The 21,280-nt window shown below is 34.9% G+C and overlaps 2 long non-coding RNA genes across 2 annotated transcripts; both read right to left on the reverse strand.

The window, feature by feature from the left end:
* Positions 1-649: 649 nt before the first annotated feature.
* LOC107952133 (uncharacterized) lies at positions 650-9,403 on the reverse strand. Its single transcript, XR_001698792.2, has 2 exons — positions 1,232-9,403; positions 650-924 (listed from the first exon to the last, which is right to left on the reverse strand). It is a non-coding gene; the product is annotated as an uncharacterized lncRNA (long non-coding RNA).
* Positions 9,404-16,627: 7,224 nt separating this feature from the next.
* LOC107952128 (uncharacterized) lies at positions 16,628-17,716 on the reverse strand. The gene is made up of 2 exons (XR_001698785.2): positions 17,196-17,716; positions 16,628-16,951 (listed from the first exon to the last, which is right to left on the reverse strand). It is a non-coding gene; the product is annotated as an uncharacterized lncRNA (long non-coding RNA).
* Between the last annotated feature and the right edge of the window lie 3,564 nt (positions 17,717-21,280).

A 21,280-nucleotide genomic window follows, 5' to 3' on the forward strand; every position in this document is an offset into this window, starting at 1 on the left:
TGTAAATAAAACATAGAGAAGAGAGGAATGAGACGGTATGTAACACCCCTAACCCATTTTCTTCGTCAAACTAGGGTTACGAAGCGTCATCGTACAAATCGAAACAAATAACTTCAAACCAAATTAATAATGCTATTTAATAATAATTATTTAAATCTCACATGAATCCGACAAACATATACATTTGGGCCTTAAATTGAACTTTTAATACCCTAAAAACAGTTCAGGATCAAAACAAGACTCATTTGAAACAATTCAGAAAATCTGAAGAAAAGTTAGAAATTAGAAAATAGGGGTCATATGGCCATGTGGTCAGGCCGTGTGACATAGGCCAAACCTTGTAGTGTTCGAACAATGAGACACATAACCGTGTCCCAGCCCGTGTCTTAAACCGTGTAACTTACTTACTTAGATCACGCAGTCATGTCGCAAACCGTGTGACTAACTGACTTGATACATACGGTCGTGTCGCAAGCCGTGTCGCAAACTGTGTATGGCACACAGCCGTGTGGCTGCCCATGTCCCAGGCCATGTGCACCAAAATGAACTTTAAACATCAAGTTTACCATTTCAAGCTTTTTTGGAAAACAAGCAACACATTAACCAGTTATTATATCTATTCAAATTATCATTAAACCTATTCAAATCATGCCAATTCAACCATTTTAAGTGCCTAATCAATATACCCTCATTGGTACCACAATTATACATACATGTACAATGAAATAAATCATCACATTACAATCAACATCAATCTAAGATTAACTAGGTACATACTTCACATATTTACATATCAAACGAGGTCATTAACACAACAACCTATTATATGCCATATAATCCAAAATAAACATTCAAAAACTACCGATATCGGATGAATAATGTGACTTGAGTGATGATCCGGTCTTCCGTCCCACAAAAAGATATCTACAAGAAAATGCAAGCCACACAAGTAAGCTTATTGAAGCTTAGTAAGTTCGAAGGATAGTAACAATGAATCTAACTGAAATAAACATAACAATTTAATCAAATACAATTCCACAACTAATGTTTCCTGTCATCCATAATTTTAAACCAGTAAATTACATAGCTCAATTCAATTCTCAAATAATAATTTCCGAAAATCATACATGTCCACAACAAAATCACTTCAAGATATCAAGTACAAAACATGCCATTCTAAGTCTTTAAACAAGTAATTAATCTAATAATTACGACTTGATGAACAACTTACAAATACGAGTACGCAAGTAGTCCAACCGAAACACACCAAGCGCTCATTAGAGCTAATCCAACCAATAACATTACTCGGCACTTAGTGCCCAGCCCAACATCCATCCAAAACACACCTCGACACTAAGTACCAGCTTGAAGGCTTTACATCTGCCCCTGGTAACACACTAGAATCAAGGAGTAATACACGATGGCTCGCAACAAATGCTGAACCTCAGCATACTCAGGAAATATATAATCCATGTAACATCTCCTCCTCTTCAAGCCCCATATAACATGCCATGTAATCAGTCGTACTCTATCTCGCGTTCATCCGACCCAAACACAATAATTCAATAGGCATTTTCCAAGTAATTCCACATCATTAATATAACAATTAATATCCATTATTCCATAGCATATCATTATACAATTCATGAAAATATTAAATTACAAGCCGAACGAACTTCCTTGGACTGAATTATAATAGTTGCAAAAGTTTAAGAACTTTCGCAGTTTTATCTTTTCCACGTAAGTCAATAGGGTCTTGATCTAAAATGTAAAATTTTCTCTTTATTAGCTTATATTCATATGCCAATTAATTGTTCATTTTATACCCTTTTATTTTTTCAAATTACACAATTGCTCCTAACTTTTACAACTTTTGCAATTTAATCTCTTAATCCGAAAATCATCAAATTAACCATTTTCTCAAGTTCAAAATTTACAGTCGAATAATTTAGGCCCTTAAACAGTCTCAATTATACCTCTAAATCACCATCAAACTTTGAAATTTTGACATTTTAACAATTTAATCATTAAATCAAAAACTAATAAAAATTACTTCACAAAACAACCAAATATCACAATTGAAGCTTCAAACACATAACTATCACAAAAAAAAAACCAAGATTCATCAATGAAAATTTCTAAAATTTTTAACAGATTCAAAAATGAAAGTACAGTTTAACTAGACCTAATTGTAACGATCTCAAAATTATAAAAATTATAAGAAAACTGGCAAATTTCCATACCATACAAAGCCAAGGAGCTGCTAGGTCTTCAACTTCCTAGGTCTTCAATGGTGATTTCGACAAGTGATAAAAGAAAGATGAAGAAGAAATGTCTAATTCTTTCAATTTGTTTTGTTTAATTTTAATTTAATTACAAAACTGCCCTCCAATATGTTTTAATTAATTAATTTTGTTCCTTTTCAGTCCACTAACCTTTAACAAGGTTAAATTACTTCATTGGCCCTCCCACATTATTAGTTAAGTTATTAAATTATCTACATGCAATAATTATTAAATTTTGCACCTTTTATAAATTAATCTTTTTTTTAATTAGTTATCTAAACGTTAAAATTTATTAACTAAATTTTTATACGACTTTAATGAATTCAAAAATATTCTATAAATAATATTTACAGGCCGACACGATAAAAATTTATAGTCCCGAAACTACGTTGCGTCATCATTGAAAAATGTGCTATTACACGATAAAATAAAAAAATAAGGAAAGATAGAATAAAAAAAAGAGGGCTTAACTTAATAGATTATTGTAGCCTATCTCAAACCCTCAACTCTTAATTTTTGTATTTCATACCCATATATATTCTCAAACCCTCAACTCTTAATTTTTGTATTTCATACCCATATAAATTATTGTAGCCCATCTCAAACCCTCAAGTCTTTATTTTTTTAGGCCAATAATTAGCTTGATAGTAAAAAAAATTAAGGTGGTGCCGCCTCTTTACCACCCACAATATATAATTTCACTCTTCACCACCCACAATATATAATTTCAGTAGATAATGGGGACGACATACCATTTTGATATTTATTTTTTATTTTTGTTTTATCTAGATAAAAAAAAACCCCACAAGGTCATGATTTTTCAAAACTACCTCTGTTAATAAATCAATCAAAATACTTGTGCTACACTAAGGGTTGCTGCTGTCACAACCCAATTATGAGATTTTGGTGTATACATAATAGATTAACGTTTTAATATAAAATTAATTGCATCCATAAAATCATAATCAGTCAAAATTTTCATTATTTACGTTTGCAAAATACACACTTACTTAAATTATATGGTTATAAATATATTTGAAAAGAAAAAAAAATTACTGGTTGAGAATGGAGAAGATGAGAAATTGATCGGTGATCGGAACACTAAAAAAGTCCGCTTTAAGGGCTTGGATTCTATTGTTGAAAATGATATGGTAGTGGACTCGATCCCTGCGCTGGAGATCTCATGGAGGGATAAAGTTTTGGGATGAGGGGCTCTTGTCCCAAGGAGAGACGAGGATTTTGAGTTTCTAGATGAAGAAGTGGTCAAAACGACAGTTGATGGTATTCCTGCTATTAATTTTTCTGAGAGGATCGAACAGTTTCTTTTCAGAGATATGGCGACTACGGTGGTCATTAAACTTCTTGGCCGAAATATTTGATACTCTATTCTACATAATAGAATTCAGTCTTTAGAAGCCTTCTCAACAGATTCACATAATGGATGTGGAGAATGGCTATTTTCTGATTAAATTTCATAGTAGAGAAGATTACGAGAGGGTGCTTACACAGGGACCATGGATTGTCCTTGGTTAGTATCTCACTGTTCAACTGTGGACACCGGAGTTTAACCCTCTTCAAGCTTTCCCTAGCAACACTATGGTTTCGATCAGATTACCGGGTCTTCCAGGGTTTCTTTATAAACGACAAATCTTGGAGGAAATCCGGGGTTTGATTGGGAAGGTCACTAAGCTCAATTTTCAGACCGATAAGGGGCCGAGGGGAAAATTTGATAGAATGGTCATGTGCATCGATTTGAGGAAGCCCTTAGTTTCTTAGGTTCTGGTTAATGGGGCGGTGCAAAGGGTGGAGTTTGAAGCGCTACCATCCGTGTGTTTCTCCTGTGGAAGGTCCGGTCATTCGAAGGACATGTGTGTGGATGTGGGGTTTTCGCAGGACGTAGCCGAGGGTAGGAATATAACGACGGAACGCTTACCGAAGGAAGTCAAAGCAGTGGAGCCGTCGGAGCCGTTCTGACCCTAGATGATTGTTGAGAGGAAGTCACGGAGAAACTCTAGGGGTCGCCAAAATCCTGCAACGAAAATCGCCGTGAGTGGTGGCCGGAATCTGCCTGTATTGAAACGGACAAAACTAGTGAAATAGAAGCAGAATTTTCGGGGATAAGATTTCAAAAAGTAGACTTTCTGAAAGGGATTAATCAGAAGGGTGTTTCTAGGGCAAAGGAAAATATTGGGTTAAATCCCAAAACGACAAATAACTTTAGCGTCTTGGGAAAGCAATTAGTGGATGGGTTGGAACTTTTGAAGGAAGCTGCTGGCCAGGTGGATCGTGGGCTCGTGATGGCAGAATTGGGTATACAAAATAGGTCACTGTTAGACCCAGTAAGCCATATTAAAGCTGCGATGGGAAATAACGATAACATTAAGGGTGATGGGCCTGTTTTAACGGATCAAGAAATTAGGGGCTTGGAACTATCTTTTAATTCGGACAGTGTCGATACAGTGCATGGAGTCTTCCAAATAACAACGCATCTTCGACTGATTTTAATTAAAGGAAGGTTAATTCCATTCGGGCATTACTGCTCAAATTAATCCTATTTTTGAGGGTCCTGTGGAATCAGTAGTAGAAATTAATAAGGAACTACTTGATTCTAGTAACCACTCTGCGATTACTTTTAAGGAAAAAAATAGACTAAATATTGCTAAATATACTGAAGCTGGTATTTCGGTTGGAAGAGAGGAATACCGATTTCGAAAGTGAGGGGTTCAGGAACTAATAGGGGTAATGTTCGAAATAATGGTGCTATTAGTAAGATAATTCGTGAACGCGGGGGACATTTTAAAAATTTTGGGAGTGCAAGGGTTCCACTATCAGACTCTATGAATTCGATGGCCAAACTCCTCAACTCGCAAATTAACAGGGCTGAGATGGGGAACTTGAACATTTATGGGAAACGCAGGGAAGACACATGCTAGTCATGAGCTACAGTACGTTACTCTCCCTTTATTTTTACTTTTTTCTTTAATGAATTTGTTTATTTTTGCATGGAACTGTCAAGCTAGTAGAAAGTTTTCGAGGATTTTTCCCGAATACCATCGGGAATATAAGCCAAATATTGTTGGCCTTTTAGAAACTAGAGTGAGTGATGACAAAGCTAATTTGATTATTTTGTTTTAGTGCTCTCATCGAGTGGAAGCCATTGGCTTTTATGAAGGAATTTGGGTTGGGTGGAAGGACTCGTTACAGGTTGATATTATTTGGAGTCATCCCCAATTTGTTGCGATTCGGGTTTATGAACGTATTTTCCAACACCCGATTTTTGTTGCCTTTGTATATGGTAGTCCTAACAGTCGCAAGCGTAGGTGGCTTTAGGATGCTTTGAAGATGAATATCCCTTGCTTTGATACCCCTTGGGTGGCTATAGGAGATTTTAATATGATTTTAGCCTCTAATGAGAAAATAGGGGGATAAGTCAATGGTAAAATATGTCCATTTTTTGGAGATTTTATGGATTCTTTTGGGGTTAATGACTTGGGTTTCAGAGGTGCTCCTTTAACGTGGCAGAGGGGTGGAGTTTCGAAACGTCTTGACAGGGCTATTGGGAATAAGGCTTGGTTGACATCATTTCCAAATTTTACCGTGACTTATTTTCCTAGAATCAAGTCTGATCACATGCCTATTTTTTTGTCTCTTAGGTTTAAGCTTCATTCATCTAGGGGCCATCCTTTTCATTTTCTGGCAGGATTGGTTAAGCATGCAGAGTTTTCTAATTTCGTTAAGAATAATTGGAATTTTGTTGGTTCCATGTTTAGCTAGATTTCTAATCTCACTTACCAGCTTAAGGATTGGAATAAGAGGGTGTACGACCATATTAGAACATGCAAAAAATTGCTTCAGAAACTCGACATAATGTAGAGGGCTATGGATTGTTCTCAGTTTGATCATTTATTTTAGTCGGAATGGGAAACTAGTGAGGAATTAGAAAAAGTTTTACATCATGAGGAACTTCTCTAGAAAAAAAGGCGAGGTGTGACTGGCTCTTTTTGGGAGACCGTAACACAAAATTCTTTCATAGGCGCACCCTAAAAAGGAGAAAGCATAATCGAATTACGACTTTAAAAAATGGGGAGAGTGGGTGGATTTTTTATGAGGAGAAATTACGACAGGAGTTATCTCATTTTTTTTAGAATTTATATGGTGAAGACCTAGGGCCGATGAGAAGTCTTCCCACTAGTTCCTTTCCGAAGCTTAAAGACAGTAAGATCTAGATGTTGAGCAACCCCGTCTCAAATGAGCAGAAAAAATTTGCCATGTTTGATATGAGTCCTTTGAAGGTACTGGGAAGTGATGAATTTCATGCCCTCTTTTTTCAGAGTCAGGGGAATCAAATTGGGGATTCAGTTTGTACCTGGGTCAAAAACATGTTTAAGGGTGGAAAAATCGACCTAAAGCTGAATAATGCCCTTATTGTTCTCATTCCTAAGGATCCAAATCCAGAATGCTTCTCCAAATTTCAACCGATTAGTTTGTGTTCAATTCTCTACAAGTTGGTAATGAAAATCATTGCCAATTATTTTAAGCTGGTGTTCCCAAGAATTATTGGCCAATAGCAGACTGGGTTTATTGCAGGAAGGACTACTACGGATAATATTATCATTGATCAGGAAGTGTTTCACTCCATGAAAATCAAGAAAAAGACTACGAACTGGTTGGCCATCAAGATTGATTTGGAGAAATCTTACGATCAAGTGCGTTAGGAGTTTATTAATGCATCTCTTCAAGATGTAGATATTTCGAATTGCCTTTATAAAGTGATTATGTCTGCTATTACTAACTCTTTTATTCAAATTTTGTGGAATGGAATCCCAACTCAAAAGTTTCGGTCGAAAATTGGGTCCACCAAGGATGCTCGTTATCCCCTTGCATATTTATTCTATGCCTGGAATGGCTCGACCATAGTATCCATTCTAATATCAATGCTAGAAGTTGGAGACCTATTTGGTTATCTCGATCAGGCCCTTCAGTGTCTAACTTATTTTTTGTAAAGGACCTGATCTTGTTTGGTCAAGCTGAAGAGGATCCAACTACAATCTTGAAGAAAGTGTCAGACAGTTTTTGTGATTTTTCGAGGAACATGATTAATGCACACAAAATGAACGTTTGTTTCTCAGAAGGAGTTGGTGATGTTTTACGAAGCAACTTGTGCCGTATTCTTGGTTTTCGAAAAGTGCATAATCTTATAAGGTAATTGGGAGTTCCCCTATTTCATGATAAAGTTACTAACAGTCCTTTGCGCTTTGTGGTAGATAAGGTTCAAAGCAAGTTGCAGGGTTGGGAAGCAAAATCGTTGTCTCTTGTTGGTAGTGCAACTCTAGCGCAATCGATTTTCTAGCAATTCCAAGTTATTTCATGCAGTCAATGTTGATTCCCAAGTGACTTTGTGAGGAAATTGAATGTATGGTGCGTCAATTTGTTTGGGGGTCTTCAAGCAATGGTAGAAAAGTGGCTTTGGTTTGTTGGGAGGATGTTTGTCAGCCTCAGGAGCATGATGGTTTTGGTTTTCGGAAGTTGCAGGATCATAATACTTCCCTCATAATGAAGTTGGGCTTTAGACTTCTGACTGACTTTAAAGCTTTCTAAGTATAGGTTCTTCGAGCGAAGTATGGAGTGGCTAATGGAATACTAGATAATTTAACCCGTAGTAGAAGGTCTTTCTTATGGAGGGCCCTTACTAAGGTTTGGTCACTCATTAGGGAGAATTTAATTTGGTCAGTGGGGGATGAGAGGAATATCAGGTGTTGGGGTGATCCTTGGATTCCTAATGTAGGGCCTCTCATTAGTCTGATTCCTGAACATTCTAGGCTTTATCTGGATTATTTTCTTAGTGACATGGTTTTAGTGGATGGTACTTGGAATCTTGAATTATTTCGGATCTGGATACCAGAGATAGTCATACGTAAGATTATTGGTATACCCCCACCATATTCAGGGGCAGGTGTTGACAGAATTATTTGGTGAGGTTCAAAGACAGGTTCTTTTTTTTGTTAAAAGCGCTTATGGAAGAATTAAGGAAAGATCATAGAAGCCGAAGAAAGATGTATGGAAGATTCCTTAGAAGTTCAAAGGACCTCAAAAGGTAAGGGTGTTTTTTTGATTGGTACTCAAGCAGAGATTACTCACTAATGTAGAAAGAGTTCGTCGAGGTATAGGGCATAGTTCAAATTGTGGAGTCTGTGCTCATAACTTTGAAGATGCATTACATGTCTTAAGAGACTGTCCGGCAGCTAGATATATTTGGAACCTTTTCATTCCCACTGATTGGCTTATCAGGTTTTATTCTGGCAACACACAGGAGTAGATCATTTCCAATCTACAAAATCAGTATGACATTTACTTTGGAGAGGTTGATTGGGAATGTCTCTTCGGGATTATCATCTGGCTTATTTGGAAGAATCATAACATTTTTATCTTTCAAGGTGTGACATGGAGTAGTCTCGATATTATCAGAGTCTCATATAGTTGGGCCAAACATGTTTTGATGATTGATAAGATTTATTTGAATTCGGGGAGGGATATGACCTCGCGCTTTGATTTGTCTGGAAGTTAGGTATCTTTAAATACAAATGGTTCCGTTAGGAATGAGGATGATTCTGCAGTAGGACGAGTTGTGAGAAACCAAAATGGGGAGTGGATAATTGGTTTTAATAGATTCTTGGGAAGTTGTTTAGTTTTTTAGGCTGAATTGTGAGGCATTTTGGATGGGTTAGACATCCTAACTGATCGTGGCTTGGACGATGTGATGATTCAAACTGATAGTCTTGAAGTATTTATGGCTATTCAAGAGAGTTGCATAGGAGAGTCCAATTCGGCTCTAATTAGGAGGTATCTTTAGTTATTGTCTCAGATTTCTTTTTGGAATATTTATCATATACCCAGAACAGAGAACCAAGAAGCCGATAGTCTCGCTAAGTTGGCTTACTCATGAAGTCAAGGATTGTGAATGTTTGTAAGATCCCCGTTGAGGGAGTAAGACTAGTTTATGTCGTTTTTTTCTTGTAATTTCTTCTTTATCACAAAAAAAAATAAAAATACACACTTACTTATTATCATTTAAAAGGGAAAAAATGGTTTGAAGTAATCTTGCTTTCCAAAATCGATGGCTATTTAGATTTATTTCAATTTGATTTCTCAAAATTTCAAATCATATTGGTTGATATTGCCATCAATAATTATGGTCAATATGATATGCTTTCCTTCCCCATCCTTGATTTGCCATGATCAAAGCATTATATATTTTCGCAATCAATTGATTACTTCTTCTCAATATAAATTTTAAGAATTTTGGCTAACTTTAATTGTTCTGCATGACTTTAGGACCAATTTCTTTAGCCTTGTTATAGTGATCTTTCGCCAATACAGAAGGAAAATAGAGAAGCAAGAAAAGAGTGCCTCAACCAAAGGTTCAATTGGTGCTCCTACAGCTTCACCTTCACCTTCCCATGCTCAACGATGTTCCTTCATGTAATGATCCAAAATGCACGGACATCGAAAAAGTATATTATCGGGCTTCCGTCTCAGTAAATCGAACCTGTAAATAATTATTAGAAATACCTATGAGTCTAGAAGTGTGTTAATTAGGTTTTAACTGAGTAAATTTAGCTTAATTGAGAAAAATTAAAAAAAAAAAGAAAAAAAAGACTAAAATGAATAAAGGGTAAAAGTTGAATTATAGATTAAAAAGAAAATAAAATGGCAAAAATAGCTAACCATCTATTATTCTCTAAACTCTGAATGGCTTCGGTGTAAGTGGATGGAATATTATCAACAACTGGAAGTGCATAAGCTACCATGTCAGTGAAACGAGCAGGTTTCTGAATTTCTCGTCTCTGCCTTCTGACTGCAATTGGCTCTGATTGCTGTTGAGGTTCTTGGGTAGAAACCTCTTCCTCATCTGACTCTGCATCTGCCAATGAAGAATCACTAGTGGTACCTTTTGCTGGAATTACCACACTCTGCTCAAACTCCACCTGCTGCGGAGTACACTCCACCTGCTGTGAAGTACTACTCACTCCTTCTGGATTTACCTTATTCAACATGGCAGATTCATGAAAGGTAACATCCCTACTGATTATCGTCTTCTTTGCCTCTAGACACCACAAACGATATCCCTTAACACCAGCATTGAAGCCCATGAATAGAGCCTTCTTTGCTCTTGGATCTAACTTTGATTCTTTCACATGATAATATGCAATAGAACCAAAAATGCGCAAGGTGTCATAATCAGTAGCAGGTTTTCCATACCATTTCTCCAAAGGAGTCTTGCCATTTATAGCAGATGATGGCAAATGATTGATGAGATGTTGAGCGTACGTCACAGCCTCAGTCCAAAACTTTCTATCTAATCCAGCATTAGATAACATACATCGAACTTTCTCCACAAGCGTTCGATTCATACGCTCTGCCACCCCATTCTGTTGCGGTGTTCCACCTACGGTGAAGTGCCTTACTATGCCACAATCTTGGCATATCTTCAGGAAAGGATCGCTTTTATATTCTCCACCGTTGTCTGATCGGAGAACCTTAATCTTCCTTCCTGTCTGATTTTCAACTTTAGTTTTCCACTTAAGGAAAACTTCAAGCACCTCATCTTTGTTCTTCATAGGAAACACCCAAACTCGTCTGGAAAAATCATCAATAAAGGTGACAAAATAACGTCTTCCTCCAAGTGATGGAGTCTTGGACGGTCCCCATACATCAGAATGCACATAATCCAGAATACCTTTAGTATTGTGAATCCCAGTGCCAAATTTCACCCTTCGTTGTTTTCCCAGAACACAATGCTCGCAAAATTCAAGTTTGCAAGTCTTTGTACCTTTCAATAATCCTTGCTTGGCTAGAGTTTGCAAGGATTTTTCACCAGCATGGCCCAAACGCATATGCCACAGCTGTGTTGCCTCAGCGTCCTTCTTGGTACTCGTAATTGCTGCTGCTGTTGTCCCGACCACTGTACTACCTTGGTAGTAATACAGATTGTTCTTTCTTATGCCTTTCAACATCACCAATGCTCCTGAAGTTGCTTTAAGAACTCCATCTCGTATTGTCACAACTAGGCCTTTAGATTTTAACGACCCCAAAGAGATGAGATTCTTCTTCAACTTTGGGACATATCGTACATCCCGCAAAATTCTAGTAGATCCATCATGACTCCTCAGTTTAATTGAACCTATCCCGGCTATTTTACATGTGTTATCATTACCCATGTAAACAACCCCTTCATCTAGTTTTTGAAATTCAAAGAACCATTCCCGAATGGGACACATATGATAGGAACAACCAGAATCCATGATCCACTCATCTGCATATAATGTTGAAGATGTCATACTAAGAGAAAAGTCTGACTCTGCTTCACTATTGCATTCTGCAACATTTGCATCTTGCGGAGTCTTCCCTTTTTTCTTCAATTTTGGACAATCTTTCTTCCAATGTCCTTTTTCTTTGCAAAAAGAACATTCATCTTTGGCAACAGCTCGACCTTTGGACTTTCTTCTCTTCCCCTTAGACTGACTTTGCTGACGACCTCTTGTTACCAATGCTTCCACTGCTGCTTCACCTGAACCTTTCAACTTATCCTTTCGGCGTAGTTCATAGCTATACAATGCAGCAGTTACTTCATTGAAAGTTACTTCCGATTTTCCATGAAGTAGAGTAGTTTCAAGGTACTCAAACTCCTCAGGAAGCGATCCCAACAACATTAACGCCAAGTCTTCGTCTTCAAAAGTCACATCCAAATTCAACAAATCAGCCACCAGCTGATTAAAATTGGTAATGTGCTCGTTCATCGTGGTACCAGGAACATAACTGAAACGAAACAGTCTTTTCTTCATATGTAACTTATTTTGACTGTTCTTCTTCAGAAATTTCTCCTCCAATGCTTTCCACAATTTACTTGCAGAAGTCTCTTTACTGAATGCATACTTCTGCTCTCTGGAAAGACATGATCGAATTGTACCACATGCCAATCGGTTGATGGTCTTCCATTCTTTATCATCAACCCCTTCTGGTTTTTCTTCCTCAATGGCAATATCTAGACCCTGTTGAAAGAGGGCATCTAGAAGCTCACTTTGCCACATGCCGAAATGACCTGTTCCATCAAAAATTTCCACTACAAATCTCGTATTTGCAGTTCCAATCCTCGGCAAAATGTACGAAGTGGAAGTTGTTGATATGGATGGTTTTTCTTCTGTCATTTTTGCCATAGCTTCTACTTAATAGCCACCAAATGCAGAATACCCACAAGCTTTAGGAAATGTTTCTGATGTGTAAGATCAGACTAAGCTGCAAACACAGAGCATACTACAAAACCTTGGCTCGGATACCAATTGTTGCGGAAGCGACGATAATATTAATAACAATATTATCAGAAATATTTAGATAATTATTATGCCAACAATTATACTAAGAAAATTCCCAGTTAAATTGGAGGGGTCACAATGGTCCCGCTTAAAACCCAACAACTAGACAGAACTCACTTAGATATTTATAGCAATAATAACTAAATAAATATAACCAACATAAAGCTATTAAATAAAAGCAAACAAATAAGAAATAAAATACCAGAGTTTTAACGAGGTTCGGCCAATTTAGCTTACGTCCTCGGACACTACCAAATTAATATTTCCTCTAGAAATATTACAAAGGAGAAGATTTTGGGATGATTCAACCAAAGGGGGAGGGGCATTTAGCATAGTTGAGGCAGCAAAACAATGAAAAATCTAAAGATTTTTCTAGATTATTATTTTATATATATAATAATTAATATTAAGATATAAATTATAAATTATTATTTAATTGGTATTATATTATTAAATTAATGAATAGTTTAATGAATTAACAAATGTAGGGTGATTAAATGATACATATGTAATAATAATATTTATACAATTGTAATATTTTTATTTAATTACTTATTATTTAAGCAAATAGATTTTTATATTAAATTACAAAAAATAAATAAAATCGTGACAAATGAAAGGTGATGATTTAATACAAGTGTATTAATAAAAATACATACATTTGTAATATTTATATTTAATTTGTAAGTAGATATTTCTTATTTTATTATTATTAAGTTAAAAGATATTTATTAATTAAAATTTTTATATTATAAAATTTTTATGTGATAAATAAATTATGATTTTGACAAATGTATGACATAGATGATGTACAAATGTAATAAATTGTGTGTGTACAAATGTGCATATATGATTTATTATACAATAGATATTTATTATTATTAAATAAAAGATGTTTACTAGATAATTAATTAAATTATAAGATTTTTATGAGGTAAACAAATTAAATGGAGACAAGTGTAAAACATATAATTGACCAATTGTAATATAAGCATTTGTTATTTAATAAATTTTTATAATAATTATTATTATAAACTAATATATATATAAAAGTCATAAAGAAACAAAAGAAAAAAAGAAATAGTTAAAGAGAACCATACGGAAATAAGAAGAAAGAAAGAAGAAAGAAAAGAAAAAGGAGAAACTAAGGATTAAAAGCTTGGAGTTTAATTGGTAAGTCAATTAAGTCCTTTTTATTTAATTTTGATGTTTTAGAAGCTTTAGAATAAGGTTTTGATGAAACCAAGTTGATATATTGAAAGTTCATAAGTTTTTGAGTATAGTTCATGTTAAAAAAATTGTGAAATTATGGATTTAATTAAATGAATTTCAAGTTAGAATTGATAAAGGGATTAAATTGTAAAAGAAGCTATAAGTTTTGTGTTATAGGGATTAAATTGTAAGAAGTTTTAAATTAGGATTTTGTTATGAATATTGAATAGTTGAGTTTAACATGGCAAGAAATTAAGTAGAAAAGAAGTATGAATTAAGTTAGAAAAGTAAATAAACTTAGTTAGGATTAAATTGAGAATAAGTAGGAACTGAATAAAATTCAATTATTTATTATAATTTAATGCTGTAATTAATAGCGAAAATTATTATTATTCGTAGCTAGCAAAGAACCTGAGGCATCGATACCGAAAGGAAATGAAAAAGTCGTCGAGGAGTAATCGAACAAGTCCAGGTTTATATTACTATAATTCAAATTATTTATTTATTCATTAAATGTTAAATTAAATTATGTATTTGGTAAGTGAATTATGAGGTAAGTGTTGTTATGGAATTGAATGATAATTGAAATGGTTGTTAAATAAATTTTAGTATTGGATTATGATTGAATTGTTGAATTGAAAGAGAATTTGGGATTTAAAGTGAAGTTGAATTGAATGAGAAATATGTGTTAGTATTGAATTGTATTTTGATTGGTGAATGGAAAGTGTATTTGATTTTGAAAGTGGATTTTTGAAATGAAAGTGAAATTGTGATTTAAGTGTAATTGATGTGAATATTGATTGAAACGGAGAAAGTGAATTAAATATCCTATTAACTAGTCCGGCTAAGTCGGATATAGTTGGCATGCCATAAGATTGGACGTGTTCAGGGATACTTCGACCTTGAGTCGATGAGACACTAGGTGTCACTATTTTACTTAGGATAGATTCGATGAGGTACTGGTTACCACTTTACTTCGGCTAGGCTGATGAGACACTGGGTGTCAACTTTGGTTCGAACTATCACTGGGTGTCATTCTGGTGTGCTTGGTTGGACCCGTATATCCGCCAAAGTCCGGGTTTGTTAATAGGGTGAAAACCTAAAATGAGAAATTTAAATAAATTAGATTGAACGTACTATTGAAAATAATGAAAGAAATGAGAAAGTTAAATTGTGGATTGAAATTGAGATTGAAAATGGAAGGAATGAACTAAATGTTGATGTAGTGAAGAAAATTGAAGTCTATGATATTTGATTGAAACTGATAAAAAGTTGAAATTGTGTTACTATTATTAACGAATGAAGTTCAAGAATGAGTTAATATTTGAGAAAATTCAATTGTTATATGTTTAATATTTATATTTCATTATTGTTATTATAGTTTAAATTATAGTAATACCATTGAGTATGTCTATACTCAGCGTGCGGTTATTTTCTGTGCGCAGGTCAGTAGGAGTCAAAATCTGGTCCAGCATCCGAACCAATCCCGATCTCAGCAACCTTGGGGATCTATATTTTATTTTGGTATATGTGGCATGTACCTAGGTTGTATTTTGAGTTAATGTGGTTTTGGATTGTAAGGATAATATGTGATGATTTAATTTGGTAAATGAAAGATTAAATATTTGAAATGGTATATATATGACATTATGTTTGAATTAATAATTGAATAGAACTTTTAATTTAATTTGAATAATGGTATGAATGATCATATAGTAAATTCTAGTATTAATCTTGGTATGTTTTAGATGTTTACATGTATGAATTGAATTGGTTATATCATTAGTATTGGATTGGTTTTGGTTTGAAATTACAGGAAATGTTAGATATATATAACGGAGGTTATATTAAGTTCAAAAAATTTTAAATTTACGAAAATTCTCTGAGCACCTGGATAAGTCCCAATCCACTTCTAATACGTGTTTTGGGCTCGAGGGTCCATTATAGGGGCTTAAGGATTAAATTTATACTTTGTATGTTAATTATTTGTGAGTTATTCGTAATTTGTTTAATATCTCAAGTAATATTCTGTAACCATGTTCCAGTGATAGTATAGGGTTAGGGGGTACTACACTTCATCTGTCAACCCTTCTACATCGATGGGGGAAAAAATGAAGTTCAATAGGTTTGAAGAAAGCTCAAAAGAATTTGATGCTATCTCTGATAAGGGATTTTTACTTTGCAAAGTTGAGAGATTGTTTGCTAAAAATGCTAAGAAATCCAAGCCAAACTCTTACGTTGCTCACCTCTTTTGACTTAGTTAAAGACATGTGAAGACAGAACAATTGGTTTCTATAGTCCAACCAAGGAATGTTTAGAATTGTTGGATCATGTTGTGCGTTAGGAAGATGTAAGAATAACATTCAACTATATGCATATCCATTCTTCTTCCCTTCATTTTTAGCCAACCTCATTCCTTTACATTCATATTCAATATAAAAGTATTAGTACAAATAATACATCTTAGATTCATTCATTCCCTGTTTTAATTTACTATTTATTTATTATTTCACATACTATTAACTTATTTATTAAAATTTTAAAATTTTATTTACACATAAATTAATCATTTTATATCATCGAGAATTTGACCATTTTACTTTTAATTTTAGGGATTTAGTCCCTACACTTTTTTGGTTTAAAGATTTAGATCTAATTAATAACTCTATTAAATTATTTTGTTAACTACGCTAAAGTGATATTTAGAATAAAATCTGAGATTTTTTGTTATTTTTTAATTTATTACTTTTAGATTCCGAGTGAATATTGAACCATCTTTCATTCTATAAATGTTAAGCCCAATTTATGCCCAGGGCCCAATACATTTAAAACCCAAAATAATTAGCAAAACAAACTTAACCCAATCTCTAAGCCCAATACAAATCATTACCCAAACCCTAAACCCATCAGACTTAAACCCAAAACAACCCTAACAGCCCAGCAAAATTAAAGAAAAATGAAAACTCTAGCAGCTAACACCCTCAGCCGCCGCAACCATGGATGTTCCCAAGCATCGCACGTCGCGCGTCCCTCCGCGTCGTGCGCTCCTCTACTAGGCCACATCAGAGACGTGCTCGAATGAACCTACAAACAAGCAAAATAAGTTGTAAAATAGGCTATAAAAGTCTTTGGAAAGTATTGTAATGGGGATTTTTTTTTTAGAAAAAAGAGGGAGATAGATACAAAAATCAAACATATACAGAAATCAATAGCAACAATATTGGTTAAAGGTGATTCTAAGTCCCATTTTTCTTTCTATTTTTGGCTGCTGTCTCTTTGATTTATCTACTGCTTGAAAAAACAACAAAAGGGGAAAAGGGGAACTCACTTTTGGTTCATCGATTGGAGCCTCGGTTTAGGTCTTTTCCCTTCGTTCTCCTGATGTTGAGAGGCGACTAAGTCTCTGAGTATGGCCTCAGCGGAGTCGGAGACTCTCTTCACGTATTACCGACTACCAGATTTAATGGTGGTGCTGTGGAGGCTAAAACCTACAGGGTTTTTTAGAGTAAAAGAGAAAGCTTTTGGTTTTCTAAGGAAAAAGGTTTTAATGCTGTAGAAAAAAACAAAATAATGGTCAATTAATTTTGAAACAGTACTTTGGGGGGTGAAAAGTAGTCTGCGCGTTAATCCATATGTTGGATTTGCTCATTCTCCCCTTTAAGGGGTTATTTGCGCAGTTAGTTCCCCATCTCTGCATTGCTGTTTGATTAGGCCAATGTTTTCTCTTTTAATTTTTTTTAAATTTTGCCCAGGAACTTTATATCAGTTTAGTTTTAATCCTCGCCTAAACACGGTGTTTTGGGGGCTTGGGATATTTTTCGCTTAAATCCCCGAATATGTGGGCACATGTTTTTTGGTCCCTGATCCTGTTTTAATAATTTGCTTTGTTTATAAATTATTCCTTTAGTTTTACTTTTATTTCAATTAAGTTTCTTGGTTAGTCATTTTTTTTTAAAAATATACTATTTAAACATATGATTTTGAATTATTTTATTTCATACTGTTTTATTTTCATTTGAATTTTTTTTATATTTTATCTCATAGCACACTTTTTTTGAATTTTTTTTTGTTATAAGTATTCTTTGTTTTAATATTACGCTATTATTTTTATTAAATTGCTTGTATTGTATATATATACTATCTGTTTTAAATTGATATACAAATATAGATATGGTTTTGTATAATTCATTTTAGCTTACTTCACACGTGACATTTATTCTAAAATTAGTTTATATATTATTATTTTACATATTAATATTTTTTCCCTTTTCTCTTCATTTCATGTGAATTATTTATTTATATGCATACTATTTGCCTAGAAGTATTTATATTTTGTATATTATGTATTTTGTTTTTTAGTACTTTTTCAAAACTCCTTCATATATTACTCGTTTTTTGTTGTTTGTATATCGGTGATTTCACATTTTTCATTTCTCACATTATTAATTCTTCTTTATTTTAAAACTTGCTTCATTTCATTTGTGTTCATTTGCTTGGCACTTTTCTAAAAATTGAATTGTAATTCATTGGCCTTTGTGTGTTAATATTAGTCTTTGCATAAAGTATGTAGCCATTACATATAGCTTCTTGTCATATGATTATGATTTATTTGCCTAGAACTTTTGCCATGTAATATTATGCGTGTTCGTTATTATGTTCTTATCTCCTGCTATCATTGTGATTTAAATTCCAACTTATGTGGCCAACATTAGTGGTTTCATTTCTTCTCCAAACAAGCCCAAACAAGTATATTTTGATTCGGATTTTATCATCGTTAATTCGAACCCTCTCAACTTAAGGAATTATTTCGGTATTTAAAGAATTCGAAGAATCGTGCCCTAACGTACTGGGTTTCGCTTTCTTTGTTTGTCTTGAATATTCGAATATCCTCTTACCAGTTCACTCTCAAAAATTTTCAAAATAAAGGCAATGTTCGGTATTTAAAGAATTCGAAGAACCGTGCCTTAACGTACTGGGTTTCGCTTTCTTTATTTGTTTTGAATATTCGAATATCCTCTTAAGGCTAAAACACACGTTTTCAAGGCAAGTTCACAATTGAGAGTCAAAAATGTTGTGTCCTAACGTACTGGATGTAATGTTTTACCTTGAGGTGAGATGGTTTTTAATACACATTTGACTTACCTAAATGTTTTAAAAGACAGTAAAAGGAGGATCGCGTTTTGAACTCTGTCCAAATCTTTAATTTTCGACATTAAGACACTAAATAATCAATCGAGTACCAATTTTGGGCGTGTCGAGGGTGCTAATTCTTCCTCGTACGTAACTGACTCCCAAACCGATTTTCTATTTTCACAGACCAAAATCGTTGTTTTGAAAAAATTATTTATTTATTAAAAACGACCGTGTTTTGAGGTGATCCAATCACACCCTATTAAAAACGATTGGTGGCGACTCCCAACTTTTCATTTTCAAAAGTCGATTTTCCGTTTTCAAAAAAATGGTTTCGACAGCTTGGCGACTCCACTGGGGACCATAAGAGAGTCGAGCTGTAAATTGATTATTTTCTGTCTTCTTGTCGAAATTTAAAAATTCAGTTTTTCTAAAAATACACGATCCTCGCTTTGCATTTTCTGTGTCCTTGAGTTTGTTTTTTCGTTGAATTTCTTTATAAACTCTCGCATCATATCACATGACCGCTGGGTCACACCTTTTAAGTGGGAGTGAGAAACTATGCTTTCGTGAGGTTTTCACCTCTGCATGGGCTAAGGGATCGCTTCCGGAATACATCTGTACTTATGTCTTCGTGAGGTTTTCACCTCCGCACGGGCATAAGGAAATGTATTCCCCTGAACTGAACTTGATCCATATGAACCTATAATGGGCGAGGATCGAGGAATCTGCTGGTTTAGGTACCTTTACTCTAGAACTAAACCACATATAGTGAGCTGTAAGAACCCGCCTTAGGTAGAATTACACCTAGCCCTAGTGATTTCCCGAATAGGCGTTTGATAATTTCTTGATTGCTTTGATTTCTATTCTTATACATAATTCTGACTTGTGTTTTTCCTTCTTTCTTTAATAGTGATTGCATAACATTTTAATCATAAAAGGAGGTGTTGATATACGGTTCGGTTACTAATAGAAAGTTTTGCCATGAAGAACGAATTCATTGATAAAGTGAAAGACAAGCATTTGTACAAAGATGGTCGGAGAATGCACAGTTAGAGAAAGGTGACAGTTTGACAAAGGGGTACATGTCGGAGTTATGGGATTTTACCCGTATTAGTGTGGTTCAGAATGACCTTCAGGAGTTGAAAGAATTATGGAGTCACTAGGATGAGGAGATGAAGCAACTACTCTACTGTAATTATGGTGATATTCCTTATCTCCTCGATGTTAAGGTAGATAGGTATTTGTTCCGCGCCATGGCTCAATTTTGGAATTTCGCCTACAGTTGTTTTACTTTCGGAAAGGTAGATCTAGCACCTACTGTCGAGGAATATATAGCCTTGCTTCATTGTCCGAGGTTTCAAGTTGATAAGATTTATTCTAGAGCTGTCAATACCCAAACCTTTGTAAAGAGGTTGATGAATATCACTGGGATGAGTGAGCATTGGGTTGCAGCTCGAGTCCAACAGAAAGGCAGTGGAAAGTGCATCCCTTGGGAGAATTTGAGAGAGCTGATCCTGACACACCCTGATATGAAGAAAAGAGTTGATGTCTTCGCCTTGAGCGTTTATGGTTTGGTTATTTTCCCTAAGGCTTTAAGGCATGTAGATAAAGCAGTCGCCGATCTATTTGACCGATTTGGTAAAGGAGTCACTCCTGTTCCTGCAATCTTGGTTGAGACTTTCAGATCTTTGAGTGCATGTCGGAGGGCAGGTGAAGGCAGATTTATTGGGTGTGCACAACTCTTGTTAGTATGGTTTCATAGCCACTTTTAGAGGGTAGAAAAGGCCTCTTACCGACCTTTTCTCGGAGATTACTCACCTTTGAAGGAGATAGTGACCATATCGAGAAGAGATGACATAACAGAGGAAAAATGGATTGCGATACTTCAAAATCTCCAAGAGGAGGATATCAAATGGAAGGCTCCTTGGATGGTTTTCGATGAGATTCTCTACCGATGTGGGAGTTATGATTGGGGCCCTTTGTTGGGGATTTGGGGAGCCGTTGGATACACCCCTCTACTTGTATTGAGGCAATATAGATCAAGACAATTTATACCGATAATGCATGGGCTAGCTCAGAGTGGGTTCTCGTATGGGGAGAAAGACTCCAAGAAAAAAAGCCGCGAGATTTATAATGCCTGGAACCAAACTTGCCGGATAAAGGGAGTTGCTGTGAATCCAATGGTGACTCCTGAATATAATGAATGGTGGAGTAGAAGGGTTAACGACAATATCCCGAGGCCAAGTTTAGAAGAAGCTCGATCGATAGAGGAATATCTGC

This window comes from Gossypium hirsutum, chromosome A08 (assembly GCF_007990345.1).
Source record: "Gossypium hirsutum isolate 1008001.06 chromosome A08, Gossypium_hirsutum_v2.1, whole genome shotgun sequence".
Lineage (NCBI taxonomy): Eukaryota > Viridiplantae > Streptophyta > Magnoliopsida > Malvales > Malvaceae > Gossypium > Gossypium hirsutum.